At 46.7% G+C, this 17,199-nt stretch overlaps 1 protein-coding gene and 1 non-coding gene across 2 annotated transcripts in view; one reads left to right on the forward strand and one right to left on the reverse strand.

Moving 5' to 3' along the window:
• ASRGL1 (asparaginase and isoaspartyl peptidase 1) overlaps positions 1–17,199 on the reverse strand; it is a 345,756-nt gene that overhangs the window by 234,436 nt on the left and 94,121 nt on the right. The window lies entirely within an intron of this gene.
• LOC134913638 (small Cajal body-specific RNA 3) lies at positions 2,933–3,069 on the forward strand. The gene has a single exon (XR_010177338.1). It is a non-coding gene; the product is annotated as a small Cajal body-specific RNA 3 (non-coding RNA).

Consider the following 17,199-nt stretch of genomic DNA (forward strand, 5'->3'; position numbering starts at 1 on the left):
ATATCGGCAGTGTTCATTCCGTGGGTCCTCAACTGGGAAGCGGACTTCCTCCAGTTGTCAGGACGTACACGCCGGAGAGTGGAGTCTTCATCCAGAGGTCTTCCAACTCCTTGTGGACAAGTGGGGTCTTCCAGATGTAGACCTGATGGCATCTCGACACAATCACATGGTTCCGGTCTTCCAGAGCAAAGACGAGGGATCCTCAAGCAGCATTCGTGGACGCACTGGCAATTCCATGCAACTTTCGGCTGCCATATGTGTTCCCTCCAGTGTCACTCCTGCCCAGAGTAATAAGGAAGTTCAAGCAAGAAGGAGGAATCCTACTTTTGATCGCTCCAGCGTGGCCCAGACAGCATTGGTTGTCAGACCAGCAGGGTCTCTCGATCGAGCGTCCTCTTCTACTTCCTCAGCGCCCAGACCTCCTCGTTCAGGGCCCCTGTGTCTACCAGGACCTGGCAAGACTGGCTTTGACGGCGTGGCTCTTGAAGCTTCACTCCTGAGGGCCAAAGGGTTTTCTGAGGCGGTTATTCAAACTATGTTGAAGGCCCGCAAACAGGCTTCTGCACGGAATAATTATAGGGTCTGGAATTCTTACTTCATCTGGTGTGTTGCTAAGAATTACGATGCTTACAAGTTTAGTACTTCCAGAATTCTGGCTTTTTTGCAACAAGGCCTGGATTTAGGACTTTGCCTGGCCTCCTTTAAGATTCACATTTCTTCCTTGTCGGTGTGGTTTCAGCCTTGTCTCTATTCCTGACGTTCATACATTCACTCAGGGCGTACTGCGGATTCCGCATCCCTATGTCCCTCCTGTGGCTCTATGGGATCTGTCTGTCTGTTCTTAATGCCCTTCAAGAGTCTCCGTTTAAACCTCTTGAGTCTGAGGACCTTAAATGCCTTACGCTTAAGGTCATTTTTCTGTTGGCTATTGCCTCTGCTAGGAGGGTTTCAGACTTAGGCGCTTTGTCCTGTTGTCCACCCTTTCTGATTTTTCACCGTGACCGTGCAGTTCTTAGAACTCGCCCAGGTTATCTACCTAAGGTGGGGTCGTCTTTCCACCTTAACCAAGAGATTGTGGTTCCGACCTTTATCTCTCCTGGGTTGTCCTCCAAAGAGCGGTCTTTGGATGTGGTACGGGCTCTCCGTATATATGTAGAAAGGACTGCCAATTAGAGAATAGTCTGTATGGAAGGGGAAACGCTAATGAATACTGAAGTGTCGGAGATACAACTGTAATTGAATAATCCCCTTTGTGAGTCTAGAACACTGTCACATTTTAACACTTCTCAATAAATGTTATGTTTAATACGGGAGGCAATCAAGTTGCCGGCCGCCGGGATCCTGGCGGTCAGGATTCAGACGCCGGAATCCCAACACCCAGTGAAATACCAGCAGTTGGAATACCGTCCGCTGCCCGGAATCCCCACTCGGGTGGTGGTCCACGCCACCACCTGAGGAGGAATATAACCCTGTGGTGAACGAAGGTCACCACAGGGGTGGTCTTCGGCATGCCAGCGGTCGGGCTCCCGGCGCTCAGTATACCGGCGCCGGGAGCCCGACAGCCGGCATACTGACACTTATTCTCCCTCGTGGGGGTCCACGACCCCCCTGGAGGGAGAATAAAATAGTGTGGCGCGCATAGCGCGCCACCATGCCCGTAGCGTGGCGAGCGCAGCGAGCCCGCAAGGGGCTCATTTGCGCTCGCCACACTGTCTGTTAGCCGGCGGTCGGGCTCCCGGCGCCGGTATGTTGATCGCCGGGAGCCCGGCCGCCGGCATATCGTAGTGAACCCCACCACAGGGCCCGGTGCATGGTGAGCGCACACGCTGTGCTCGCCGCCAGTATACTGGCTGTCAGGATACCGGCATTGGTGTCCTGACTGCCAGAATCCAGACAGCCGGGATATCATACTGAATCCGCTTTATATAATAGTGGGGTGAGTGCTCCAACAAGAAAGATCTTTCAGTATTTCTCAATCCAACTTGATATCTATTGTGTTATATGTTTAGTGCTCTTTATATCCTTCTCAGCGGGTGTAATTTTTGTTGTCACACATGCCTATCTAGATATAAAATTGGCCAAACATCTGTCTATACTGTCCAGGTTGTCTTCATGTATGAGATATAACGGTCTAAGGGTTGCTGTGTGCTGCGGATAAGGCTTATGTCATGCTTACAGCAGAATGTCTTATTGCAGGCAGAAAATGACATTTGCTCTAGATCATGGGTGATAAGTGTGATCCGCATTCCTCCAGTCTCCACAGCGTGTATTGTCTGTAAAGGGGGGTACTCACGGGAGAGATGTGTGCTGAGCGATCTTAACACAGACCGCTCAGCACACATCTCTCACCCCGCTCAGCACAGCGCGATGCGCTGAGCGAGAGGGAAAGCCGACGGGGGGCCGCTCACTTCACACAACGGTGAAGTGAGCGACCCGCTAGATTGAGCCTGCATGCAGCTCAATCTAGCATCGGCGATAGCGATGCGCGGGGCCGCGCATCGCTATCGCTGGAGGGCATACACACGGCAGATCCGTGCTTAAAATCTAAGCAATCTAGCAAGATTGCTTAGATTTTAAGCACGGATCTCTCCGTGTGTACCCCCCTTAAATGGAGAGTGCAGATACCTTTTGTAAAGACTGTGCGGTAGAACATGATGATGAGGTTATTGGAGGTCAGACACTCAGCTTCTTCTTCTTCTTCTTGTTCTTTGTTTCAGGGTTTGTTGATGTTGAAACTCCTACTCTATTCAAAAGAACTCCAGGGGTATGTATGCAGGTCTTTGTGCTTTCTGCCTGTGAATGTGGTGGCGCAGGGGTTAAGAGCACTGTGGCTGTAATAACTAGTGGTTTGCTGGTTTGCTGGAGTCCTAGGTTCGAATCCCGTCCACTCCCTGTGTCGCATTACAGTGTAATAATAAGCAATAGTCGAGTTTCTGGAAGCTGGATTACTCCTTGCGTGCAGTTGTTGTGTTCTGTCCGCAGTGTCAGCCTTCCTATAGTAATGTACTGGAGATCTCTGTCTGGCTCTGTACAGTGTAAACTGAGCCTGATCGTTCCTCTCCTCACACTATCAATTTGTTCACTAAGCTTTTATTGTGTATGTGTGTGTTTATGTAATTTATATTGCTATAGAACATTGTTACATCTAAAGTATGTGCTTGTTATAGTGTTTACAGTGTAATAAAAATAATTTCAATATGAAGACTGGTATTAATGTTACAACTGGTTAAGCCATGAAAGAGTAAATATATAAACAACTTCAAGCTGTAATAAAGCATTTTTTTAATATCTTGCTTACAAATAAGGGCCCTCATTCCGAGTTGATCGGTCGCAAGGCGAATTTAGCAGAGTTACACACGCTAAGCCGCCGCCTACTGGGAGTGAATCTTAGCTTCTTAAAATTGCGACCGATGTATTCGCAATAATGCGATTACTAACTACTTAGCAGTTTCAGAGTAGCTCCAGACTTACTCTGCCTGTGCGATCATTTCAGTGCTTGTCGTTCCTGGTTGACGTCACAAACACACCCAGCGTTCGCCCAGGCACTCCCACCGTTTCTCCGGCCACTCCTGCGTTTTTTCCGGAAACGGTAGCGTTTTCAGCCACACGCCCCTGAAACGCCGTGTTTCCGCCCAGTTACACCCATTTCCTGTCAATCACATTACGTTCGCCGGAGCGAAGAAAAAGCCGTGAGTAAAAATACTTTCTTCATAGTAAAGTTACTTGGCGCAGTCGCAGTGCGAACATTGCGCATGCGTACTAAGCGGATTTTCACTGCGATGCGATGAAAAATACCGAGCGAACAACTCGGAATGAGGGCCAATGTAGATATGTTTGTGTGTGTGTGTGTGTGTGTGTGTGTGTGTGTATATGTATATAAGTATGTTTGTGTGTGTGTCTCTCTCTCTCTCTATATATATATATATATATATTTATTTCTCTTACGTTCTAGAGGATGCTGGGGTCCACATTAGTACCGTGGGGGTATAGACGGGTCCACTAGGAGCCTTGGGCACTTTAAGAAATCAATAGTGTGCACTGGCTCCTCCCTCTATGTCCCTCCTACCAGACTCCATTTAGAAAATGTGCCCGGAGGAGCTGGTCACGCATAGGAAATCTCCTGAAGCGTTTTCTACATTTATTTTTTCTGTTTGTTATTTTTCTGACAGTGCTGTTTGGCACCAGCATGCCTGCTTCGTGGGACTTAGGGGAGGAAAGGCCCAACCTCCTCCAAGTTAATGATCCCGTTCCCCACGGACAGGACACTGAACTCTTGAGGGTCCTATTCGCAAGCCCCACCACGGCGAGCGTACGGTCCCGCAGCACGCCGCCACCACCCCTAACAGAGCCAGAAGTAAGAAGAGTGGTGAGTAGGTGGCCGGTGTCCCGGTTAGCGGGTCACCGGCTGAAATGGGATAAGGGTGAGGAGCGCAGCGCTGACAGACAGGCTGCGCTCCAGGGCTCAGGATGACATGCTGTGTGCGTGTGTTCCGCTGTGAGGGGCGTGCTGAGCCACTACTTACATTACCCACACTGGCAAACTAGCTTACAGGGGTTCTAACCCACTGTTAAGCACCAGGCATACCTCAGCCAGTATAAAAAAAACGGGAAGACGGCGCACCATTATGGGGGCGGGGCTTCACTATGAGCGGATCCAGCAGCTCACCAGCACATTTTTTCCTCTGCAGCTCTACACAGACAGACTAGCAGGGAAGCGCAGCCCCTCCACAAGGACTTCAGCTTGCCTCAGCGGTACCAGGGGATCATAGCAGGGGGGGGGGGGGCTTTATTAAGAGGGCTTAGTTTGCAACCCAGCTAACCTTATAATTAGCTATAGGGGCGCTGTGTGGCTGGCTCCATCATACTCTGTGTCTCCCTAAGGGGCTCTGTGTGGGTTAACTGTGCTTTTAACCTATTCATCCTGTATGTGTGTGTGTTCTTTTACATTTTACTATGTCAAAGGAGTGTGTTTCATGCACAGCAGAGTGTTTTTCTCACTCAGGGGGATCCCTACAGTGTACTCGGGATAGTACACATTCTCAGGCTAGTGGGTCCGAACCAGTATGGTTGGATTCATTAAAAGGGGTGATCTCAAATATTTCACATAAATTATCCCAAAATGAGAAGGAGACGCAATACTTAAGACAATCTGTGGATGACCTGATGAATAGAGATTCAGTGGCCATTCCAGCGTCTCAGACCCCTGCCATTTGTCCACAAAAGCGTACACTGGCCCAAATCATGCAGACTGATACTGATGATGATGTATCAGACATTGAGGAGGGTGAGGTGGACTCGGGAGGGGGGGGATACAGCTTTGTCACAGGGAATACAGGCCCTGATAGAAGCTATTAGAAATGTCCTGCACATTCCTGACAAAGCGACAGAGAATGATGAGGACTCTTATTTTAATGTAAAACAGAAATCCTCTGCTACTTTCCCTGCATCTAAGGAATTAAATTCCTTATTTGAAGAAACTTGGTCTAATCCTGACAAGAAGTTTCAGATCCCTAAAAGGTTACTCACATCTTTCCCTTTTCCTCAGGACGATAGAAAAAATTGGAAAACCCACCGATTGTTGACTCATCGGTATCTAGATTAATCACATAAGATAGTTTTACCGGCCCCAGGGCAGCCTCCTTAAAAGATGCGGCAGACCGCAAGATTGAGACCACTCTCAAATCTCTGTACACAGCTGTGGGGGTGGCCCAGAGACCCACTATTGCTTATGCTTGGATCACTAGGGCCATTTCAAAATGGTCAGGTAAACTAATTGAGGGTTTAGATTCCTTACCAAGAGGTGAGATGATTTACAATATGATTTACAATATATACAGGACTCTGCAAATTTTATGGTGGAAGCCATAAAAGAAATTGGATTGCTCAATGCACGCACCACGGCCATGGCAGTGTCGGCACACAGGGGCCTATGGCTACGTCAGTGGACGGCGGATGCGGATTCCAGAAAGGGTGTGGAAAGCCTACCTATCACAGGCGAGGCCCTGTGTGGTGACGAACTGGATACGAGGATATCCAAGGCTGGGGCGAGTAAGTCTACGTATCTTCCTTCCGCAGCCCCACCAGCTAGGAAGACCTACTCCGCTCCGACTCTGCAGTCCTTTCGGACAGCAAAATTCAAACATTAAGCCAAGGGTTCTTCTACAGCCTTCAAAGGCAATAGAGGTAAACCCAGAAAACAAGCAACTGCAAGTTCACAAAGCCTTCAGGTGGATCTCTATGCCTGGGAGACAGGCAGGTGGGAGCCAGATTAAGAGATTTCAGTCACATATGGGCAACGTCATGCCAGGATCCCTGTGTCAAAGAGGACATCGCCCAGGAGTACAGACTGGAGTTTCAGGAACTCCCACCTCACAGTTTCTTCAAGTCAGGCTTACCACCTTCTCAGGAGGCATGTATAAATTTACAGGATGCAATTCACAAACTGGTACAGACTCAGGTCATTGTTCCAGTTCCACCTCAGCTACGGTCCAGGGGTTATTATTCCAACCTGTTTATGGTACCGCGAAATACATGCCGTGAAGGCGGGGCCTCACGATCCTTCTGACTTTTTGGGTTTTAAGCAGGAGGTGTCAGAAAAGTACTTACGGGTGTTCAAATTCAAGATGGAGTCTCTGAGAGCAGTGATCCTGGACGATCTGCTGATAAAAGCAACATCCAGGGTGCAGTTATTGGACGACATTGCCCTCTCAACTCGACTACTCCGGGATCACGGGTGGATTCTGAACCTAGCAAAATCTCACCTGAAACCAACTCTGAGGCTTCCGTTCCTGGTGATGATACTGAGGTACAGAAGGTGTTCCTTACATTGGAAAAGGCAGTGGTGATCAGGTCAATGGTGCGGGATGTTCTAAAACAAACCCAGATATAGGTGCATCTCTGCATTCACCTTCTGGGAAAGATGGTAGACGCTTATGGGGCACTGCAGTACGGAAGGTTTCACGCAAGACCCTTCCAGCTGGACCTGTTGTACAAATGGTCCGGATCGCATTTACACATGCCGCCAAAAGCCAGGATTTCTCTTCTGTGGTGGCTCCAGACTTCTCACCTGACCGAGGGCCGAATGTTTGGGATTCAAAATTGGATTCTGCTAACCACAGACGCAAGCCTCAGAGGTTGGGGAGCAGTCACCCAGGGGGCAATCTTCCAAAGAAAGTGGTCAAATCAGGAAACCATTCTTCCAATCAACATTCTGGAACGAAGGGCCATATACAATGCCATTCTGCAGGCAGTCCACCTTCTTCAAGATCAGGCAATCCAGGTTCAGTTGGCCAATGTGACGGCAGTAACGTACATAAACCGACAGGGCAGAACGAAGAGCAGAGCAGCAATGTCAGAGGTAACACGGATTCTCCTCTGGGCAGAAAGACACGCTGTGGCATTGTCGGCGGTCTTCATTCCGGGAGTAGACAACTGGGAAGCAGACTTCCTCAGCAGATACGACCTCCACCCAGGACAGTGGGGCCTTCACCCGGAGGTGTTCAGGTGCGTGACATGTCAGTGGGGAATTCCACAAATCGACATGATGGCCTCTCGTCTCAACAAGCAACTCAGGCGGTATTGTTCCAGGTCGAGAGATCCACAGGCAGTGGTGGTGGACGCTCTGGTGACTTCATGGATTTACCAGTTGGTGTATGTGTTTCCACCACTTCCACTGATCCCAAGAATTCTCAAAAGAATAAAAAGAGAAAAGGTTCAAGCAATTCTCATTGGTCCGGATTGGCCAAGAAGGGCTTGGTACGCAGATCTCCTGGACATGCTGCTGGAAGATCCGTGGCCTCTAACTCTTCGAGAGGATCTTCTGCAACAGGGGCCGTTCGTCTATCAAGACTTATCGCGGCTACGTTAGACGGCATGGCGGTTGAGCGTCAAATTTTAGCTCTGAAAGGCATTCCGGACAGGGTAATTCCTACCCTGATCCAAGCCAGAAAAGGGGTAACGTCTAAACATTACCACCGGATTTGGAGGACGTATGTGTCTTGGTGTGAAAACAGGAAATTCCCTACGGTGGAATTTCAAGCTGGGTCGTTTTCTGCTTTTTCTGCAGTCAGGAGTGGATGTGGGCCTACGCCTGGGTTCCTTAAAGGTACAGATCTCTGCCTTGTCCATTTTCTTCCAAAGACAGTAGGCGTCCCTACCTGAGGTTCAGACATTCGTGAAAGGGGTTCTGCACATACAGCGCACTTTGTGCCTCCCACGGTACCTTGGGATCTCAACGTGGTGTTGCAGTTTTTACAATCTGAATGGTTTGAGCCTTTACAGGAGGTTGACGTAAAGTTTCTTACGTGGTAGACCGTTACATTGCTGGCCTTGGCCTCGGCAAGACGTGTGTTGGAATTCGGGGCGTTGTCTCACCAGAGCCCCTATTTGATTTTTCATGGCGATAGAGCTGAACTCAGAACTCGTCAGAAATTTCTTCCAAAGGTGGTGTTTGCTTTTCATATCAACCAGCCTATTGTGGTTCCGGTGCTTACTGACACCTCTTCCACTTCAAAGTCCCTGGATGTTGGGGGTAATTTCAAGTTGATCGCAGCAGGAATTTTGTTAGCAGTTCGGCAAAACCATGTACACTGCAGGGGAGGCAGATATAACATGTGCAGAAAGAGTTAGATTTGGTTGGGTTATTTTGTTTCTGTGCAGGGAAAATACTGGCTGCTTTATTTTTACACTGCAAATTAGATTGCAGATTGAACACACCACACCCAAATCTAACTCTCTCTGCACATGTTATATCTGCCTCCCCTGCAGTGCACATGGTTTTGCCCAACTGCTAACAAAATTCCTGCTGCGATCAACTTGGAATTACCCCCCGTTGTGCGGGCTTTGAAAATCTATGTCAAACGGACAGCTCGTCACAGAAAATCAGCTTCGCTGTTTGTACTCTGTGATCCCAATAAAATTGTGTGTCCTGCTTCCAAGCAGTCTATTGCTCGCTGGATCAAGCTTAATATCCAGCATGCTTACCCTACGGAAGGTTTGCCGGTTCCTAGATCTGTACATGCCCACTCTACGGGGTTCTTCCTGGGCGGCTGCCCGGGTGTCTCGGCCATACAGCTCTGCCGAGCAGCTACTTGGTCTGGTTCAAACACGTTTGCTAAGTTCTACAAGTTCGATACTTTGGCGTCTGAGCACCTTCAGTTTGGTCAATCAGTTCTGCAGGACCCTCAGCACTCTTCTACCTGGTTTGGGAGCTTTGGTACATCCCCATGGTACTAATGTGGACCCCAGTATCCCCTAGGACGCAAGAGAAAATAGGATTTTAATTACCCACCGGTAAATCATTTCTCGTAGTTCGTAGAGGACACTAGGTGTCCACCCGGTACTTCATTTCTGCACTGTTACTTGATTAAGTACTGTTGGTTCAGCTGTTGCTGTTCCTGTTTCATGTTTGGTTAGCATGGCTTTCCTCTTGTTGTGTCTGCTGTTTCTGAATCTCGCCACTATCCTTACCTAACCTTCTCTCACTGTATGTCCGTCTCCTCGGGCACAGAGTCTGCTAGGAGGGGCATAGAGGGGGGAGCCAGTGCACACTATTGATTTCTTAAAGTGCCCAAGGCTCCTAGTGGACCCGTCTATACCCCATGGTACTAATGTGGACCCCACTATCTTCTACGGACTATGAGAAAAGGATTTACTGGTAGTTTTGTGACCGGCGGTCGGGATCCCGCCGGTCGTATACCGACGCTGGAATCCCGATCTCGGCCCAGCCTGACAGTTGGCATGCTGACTTACAGGGACTATTGCCACTCGCGGGTGTCCACGACAGTGGCGAGCGCAGGGATCCCTCAAGGGGCTTCCTTGTGCTTACAGACCCCCACCAGCAATCTGGGGACCGGGATCGGTATGGTGACCTCCGGGATCCCGACCGACGATCTCCCGATACCAACCCATCAGCAGGACTGTTGGTGCCCTGTGTTAATGCATCACTTTCTGCATTCTCAGAGTAAGACTTTCTTCATATATTTGGAATTTCCTCCATTGATTTGCATCAAAATGTGCTTTCCCTTGTACTGTTTATTTCTTCCTCACCGCCTTCAGAAAACAGTATTGTTGGTAAATTTACTAAAGTTTCTAAAATGACAAGTAGTAGTGTTGGCCATAGCAACCAATCAGATTCTAGCTATCATTTCCCTATTGCATCCTAGAAAATTATAGGCAGAATCTAATTAGTTCCTGTGGGTAACACCACCGCTTGTCTGTTTTCAGAGCTTTAGTAAATCTGCCCTGTGGTGTTACTGAGCACACAGTGCTCTTTTTATATTGAAAATTTAATCCTATAACAGTATATAGGTGTTACAAATTCTTATTATAGGATATCTGTCTGTATCATTCACATCCATTCTTTCTGTCATCAGGGTGCCAAGGAATTTGTGGTGCCAACCCAGGAGCATGGCAAATTTTACTCTTTACCTCAGAGCCCACAGCAATTTAAGCAGCTGCTTATGGTCGGTGGTATGGACAGGTGAGATCAGGCACTATGGAAACAAATGACCCAATTCAGCTGGATTTAAGCTCTTTATGTGTGTGTGTGTGTGTGTGTATATATATATATATATATATATATATATATATATAATATACTCCAACATCAGCCGTCACTCCACGCTTATAAACAGCTGGTCCCGGTGCCCAGTGCAATAACATACACACGTCCAAACACGGCACGGCACTCGCAGGGACTCGTCTCCAACAGGTGTTTTATTTAAGGTGTATAAACGACATGTTTCGAGGCTACTGCCTCTTCATCAGGGTACACCAGCAATATCATATGATGATACCCCTCAGGCATTGATTCATACATACATGCTTTTTACTATCCCGCTAGGCTATACATCTCCCACCTACAACTCTCCCCCGATCATCCAAACTTGTATATATTGTGTAGATAATATTTTCTGTTTAGTAGTAAAGTGTGGCAGTTATTGATGACTGCCAAAGGGTGGACTGTCGAAGTCGAAAATATTGCAGTACACACATCACGTACAAACTACACACAGATGGCCTCCGTGCGCGTACTTTTTCTGCCGTGCGTGCACATATTCGCAAGTTGCTTATGACCGCTCCCGCGGTCCTGCGTATTAGCGTGGGGTATGAGTAATTACGGTAGTATTTGTAATCGCACGGAAAAGCCATCAAAAGCCTTATTCAATATTTTACTCATATAATGCATAAATCACACACTGATTTATCCTCCTAGAAACTCTAGCACAATGTACGAGACGGCCTTGTTTACGCAAAGCTTTGAAATCCTATGAAGAAGGCAAATACCTTTGGTTACCCCCATTGTTCTAGAGTTGTCCAGTATCTGTCGAAGACAATAAATACTGGATTGTTATTGTCTTATCTGAAGACAGGACAAACAAAAAGACTATCCAGGAACCTAGTTTAACTGGAGAGAACTCAATCAGCAATAGCTGTCAAATTACATACCAGACATTTAGATATCTAAGGTAATAACATTCATGGTCTGAACTCTAGGAAATGTGTGTGTGTGTGTATATGTATATATGTGTCTGAGTATATATGGAGATAGATATATATATATATATATATATATATATATATATCTATCTCCATATATACACAGACACACACATATATATATATATATATATATATATATACACACACACACACACACATATTCCTGTTATTACAATGTTAGGGAACATATACATATATATATACATATCTCTTGAGGATGGAAATGGAAAATCATATCATGTGTGGGAACATATTGTTCAGAGTCACATAAACAGTAATCTGGTGGGTATAAGATTATTGTCACATATTGCAACAATAAGTTATTAATAATACCAGATTTATGTATGATTAATGTGAGGGGTTTAACTTGTCATGGGGTGGGAACTCGGATGCAAACAACAGAAATCACATCTCAAGTCTTAGCCGTTGCCCACCGCTTGAGCTGACCAATGATCCCCGGTGCACAGGATGTGTCCCACCCCCGAACCAATGGAAGAAGAGCATACAGTGTCTATTGTATTGTGTTTTGACCAAATGTATAAAAAGCCAGCTGCAGGCCTGGTCACACACAATCTCTGAAGATCATCTACCTTGATGATTGAGGACCGGACCGGGAAGCGCAGGCGAACAAACGTATGTACCATTGACTGTAGCCTTTATCTTTTATTGTATTGTGTTATTATTGTAACCCCCTTCTAAGTAAAATAACCGTTGGTGGGTTGGACCCCAACATAGTTTTTCAAATACAATTGGTGTCGTGTCTCTTTCCCTGCTAGATTTGTAAGTGTATTTCAGACACACGTGAAGCTGCATAGTGCTCACGGCGTGTCGTTGTGTGTGTGTGTATGCACCACGTGTACTTTGTACGTCCGTCGCGGCGTTTGTACGCAAAGTGCGTACACGGTACGGGACTTTGTATGCTAACTGAGTAATAAGTACGTAGGTTAAGGATTGCATACAGCGGCCGCAACGGCTCGAATTTAAAGTGTATTGTGTGTATTTTAAAGTATTGCTTTTAGTCCTGTAAGTAAATCAGCATTTACACTGCTTTCATCTGTGAAGAGTACAGGGCGCCAGTGGCGAATTTGCCAAACGTCCTGCACGGTGCTGGGCTGTAAGCACAACCCCCACCTGTGGACGTTGGGCCCTCATACCACCCTCATGGAGTCTGTTTCTGATCGTTTGAGTAGACACATGCACATTTGTGGCTTGCTGGAGGTCATTTTGCAGGGCTCTGGCAGTGCTCCTCCTGTTCCTCCTTGCACAAAGGCGGAGGTAGCGGTCCTGCTGCTGGGTTGTTGCCCTCCTACGGCCTCCTCCACATCTCCTCTGATGTACTGGCCTGTCTCCTGGTAGCGCCTACATGCTCTGGACACTACGCTGACAGACACAGCAAACCTTCTTGCCACAGCTCGCATTGATGTGCCATCCTGGATGAGCTGCACTACCTGAGCCACTTGTGTGGGTTGTAGACTCCGTCTCATGCTACCACTAGAGTGAAAGCACTGCCAGCTTTCAAAAGTCACCAAAACATCAGCCAGAAAGCATAGGAGCTGACAAGTGGTCTGTGGTCACCACCTGCAGAACAACTCCTTTATTGGGGGTGTCTTGCTAATTGCCTATAATTTCCAACTGTTGTCTTTTCCATTTGCACAACAGCATGTGAAATTGATTGTCAATCAGTGTCGCTTCCTTAGTGGACAGTCTGGTTTCACAGAAGTACGATTGACTTGGAGTTCCATTGTATTGTTTAAGTGTTCCCTTGATTTTTTTTGAGCAGTGTGCGTGTATGTATATATATATATATATATATATATATATATGTGTATATACAGTGATCGCAAAAACGCGCTATAGCGCGTATTTTACCCCATAATGAGGATCGGGGACTCGCTTTTACAAAATGAGTGCGTCCCTGGGGACGCGCTCCGTTGTAGGCAGTCCGGTAGCTCCTTTGATCTCTCCGCTGGGTCCCGCTGCCAATCTTGTGGCTTTATTTATGTCTCTGGGTCCAGCGGCCAATCCTGTGGTGCCTTTTAGGTCCAGCGGCCAATCACATGTATACACTGAGGTCTCCCTCTCAAACCCCTCCAATAGCCGGGCTTCCAGGAGGACTAGTAGACGGGGAGGAGGAGCTGTTGGTGCCTTTCACTCCTCTATGCAGCTGCGGCACCCGTACTCAGAAGGCGGCCCGAACTGCAGCGTTAACAGGATTTCTCTGCAGAAATCTCCTCCCCATCCCAGCGCTGCTATTCACTTCTCTCCCCTCACCGCCGCAGCCACTCAGGATGCGGGGGCATGCGCCAGTGAATTCCAAGGCTCGGCGTGGCACTTACAACGCTGAGTCCTGAGTGGCCGCGGCGGTGAGGGGTAGAAGCGAATAGCAGCGCTGGGACGGGGAGGAGACGGGTGGCCGCAGAGAAAGCCAGTTAATGCTGCAGAAGAGGTTACTACATCCCGCCCACAGCAGTGAGGAGCTACAGAGAAGAATTTCAAGCAGCCCCTGGCATGCAGGATACATGTTAGTAATAAACATATGGGCAATTGGGATGGCAACAGCTAACGGTTCAAACACTGGGGGTGAGAGCAGTGCCCAGCATACACCAACACAAATATTGGCCAGCATAGTTACCCCACCCCCATATACCCACACCCTCCATACACCCTCCATAGCAACACAGTGCCATCACATGCACCCCACCAACCACACAGTGCCCATCATACACACCCCCAATACCCACACATTGCCCATTATACACACTCACAGTGCCAATCATACGCACTCCCCACAATGTGTTCACAGTGCCCATTATACACACACCCATCTGACACCCCCTCCACTGACACTCGTGATCACTGTGTCTGGGGACGACAACTGGGGGTCCGATATGGTGGCTACAATGTGCCTAAGTGGTCACCTGGTGCAGTGTGTGTAATGTGCTCTGCCCGGCGCAATGTGTGTAACGTGCTCTGCCCGGCGCAATGTGTGTAACGTGCTCTGCCCGGCGCAATGTGTGTAACGTGCTCTGCCCGGCGCAATGTGTGTAACGTGCTCTACCCGGCGCAATGTGTATAACGTGCTCTACCCAGTGCAATGTGTAGAACGTGCTCTACCTGGTGCAATGTTTATATGTGCTCTACCTGGCGCAATGTATATAACGTGCTCTACCTGGTGCAATGTATATAACGTGCACTACCGAGCGCATTGTGTATAACGTGCTCTACCTGGCGCATTGTGTATAAAGCGCTCTACCTGGCGCATTGTGTATAACGTGCTCTACCTTGTGCAATGTCTATATTTGCTTTACATGGTGCAATGTGGCTAAGTGTTTTACCTGGTGCAATGTTTATATGTGCTCTACCTGGTGCAATGTATATAACGTGCACTACCGGGCGCATTGTGTATAACACGTGCTCTACCTGGCGCAATGTGTATAATGCTCCACCGGGTGCATTGTGTATAACGTGCTCTACCTTGTGCAATGTTTATATTTGCTTTACCTGGTGCAATGTTTATATGTGCTTTACCTGGTGCAATGTATATAACGTGCTCTACCTGGTGCAATGTATATAACGTGCACTACCGGGCACATTGTGTACAACGTGCTCTACCGGGTGCATTGTGTATAATAATGCGCTCTAACTGGCGCAATGTGTATAAAGTGCTCTACCTGGTGTAATGTGTATAAAGTGCTCTACCTGGTACAATGTGTATAACGTGTTCTACCTGGCGCAATGTGTATAATGTGCTATACCTGGAGCAAAGTGTATAGCGAGCTGTACCTGGAGCAAAGTGTATAACGTGCTGTACCTGGTGTAATATGTATAATGTGCTCTACCTGGTGCAATATGTATAACGTGCTCTACCTGGTGCAATATGTATAACGTGCTCTACCTGGCGCAGTGTGCATAGGCGGTTCTACCTGGTGCAATGTGTATAAGCGGCACTACTGTGTGGTATAATGTGAATTGGCACTATTATGTGGTCACGCCCCTTCCCCATGAAGCCACGCCCCTTAAATTTTGCAGCGCGCACTGCCTATGCTTTACGCTCTAGCAGGTGGAACACCAATTCACTTTATGCCTAGGGCACCAAAATGTCTAGTTACAGCTCTGGTGCAATGTGTCCTGCATGCTACACAGCCCAGCAGCATTGTCACCCCCCATCCCCCCACCTTGCAACACTTTTGTAGTGTCCGAACAAGATTAAGATTAATAAGAACCTTCATTCCGATGGGACCCAGAAAAAGAACGGTAGGACCCCAATTTTTGAAAGTGAGGGGTCCCTGGAACCCACTTTTTTTTTGGATCAGCGCGATCACTGTATATATATATATATATATATATATATATACATACATACATACATACATACATACATACACACAGGTTGAGTCTCCCTTATCCAAAATGCTTGGGACCAGAGGTATTTTGGATATGGGATTTTTCCGTATTTTGGAATAATTGCATACCATAATGAGATATCATGGTGATGGGACCTAAATCTAAGCACAGAATGCATTTATGTTACATATACACCTTATACACACAGCCTGAAGGTAATTTTAGCCAATATTTTTTATAACTTTGTGCATTAAACAAAGTGTGTGTACATTCACACAATTCATTTATGTTTCACATACACCTTATACACACAGCCTGAAGGTCATTTAATACAATATTTTTAATAACTTTGTGTATTAAATAAAGTTTGTATACATTGAGCCATCAAAAAACAAAGGTTTCACTATCTCACTCTCACTCAAAAAAGTCCGTATTTCGGAATATTCCGTATTTCGGAATACTTGGATATGGGATACTCAACCTGTATACACACATTGCTGTCAGTGTGCAAATCATTGGAGTGCCGCACCACCTCCATGCTGTGAATCCTTTTTTGTGAGGGCACCCAATGTATGACTTAACTATGTGGCTGTGCCGGACCTCCACCTTTGTCTAATCAGAGTGGTTTTAGGAATAATTATAGAGATAACGGTTGGCAACAGGTGCCGTATAAAAAATATAAGAGCTATTATCAAAAAGAGGCAACAGAAATCCCATTAACTAATAGATTTGCTCCATTTAATACTCCTAATAGGAGAGAGGGATATAGGAATGATTTTTTACGGAGGGGTCAGAATTGGAGAGATCGCTTAGACCCCATCGAGAAAGTAGAATTGCACAGTCCCAGGTCTGGTTTAAAAAGAAAAATCCAGGGAGAAATAAGAGAGGTACGAGAGGAGGAAAGAACAAACAAACAGAGAAAGCAGAACCATTAACAAGCATTTTTAATTTATCTGATTATGATTTGAAACCAGGTGAAATTCAACTACTGCAAAAGGGTTTGTCCTTTGCGCCTAACACGAAACCTAATAATTTCGAGTTATTTATTGACGCTAATAAATTTATTAGAACTTTAACCCTTAAGAGGCATTTTATGAAGAATGATAGGAATGATAAGAAAAAGGTATATGATGAAGATAACAAGAATTTTACTGGTTTAAAGAAGGGTTCCAATTTTTATCCATTAGAATCACGAGGGTCATATATTGAGACTTTTTCTAAACTCATTTTTAAAGACTTGGACTTATTGTGTAAGAATGATAAAAAGTGTAGAGATAATTTAAGTAGGGATGAGAGGAAGGCCATTTCTGAATTGGAGAATAATCATGACATTATAATAAAGATGGCAGATAA

This window comes from Pseudophryne corroboree, chromosome 4 (assembly GCF_028390025.1).
Source record: "Pseudophryne corroboree isolate aPseCor3 chromosome 4, aPseCor3.hap2, whole genome shotgun sequence".
In the NCBI taxonomy this organism is placed as follows: Eukaryota; Metazoa; Chordata; class Amphibia; order Anura; family Myobatrachidae; genus Pseudophryne; species Pseudophryne corroboree.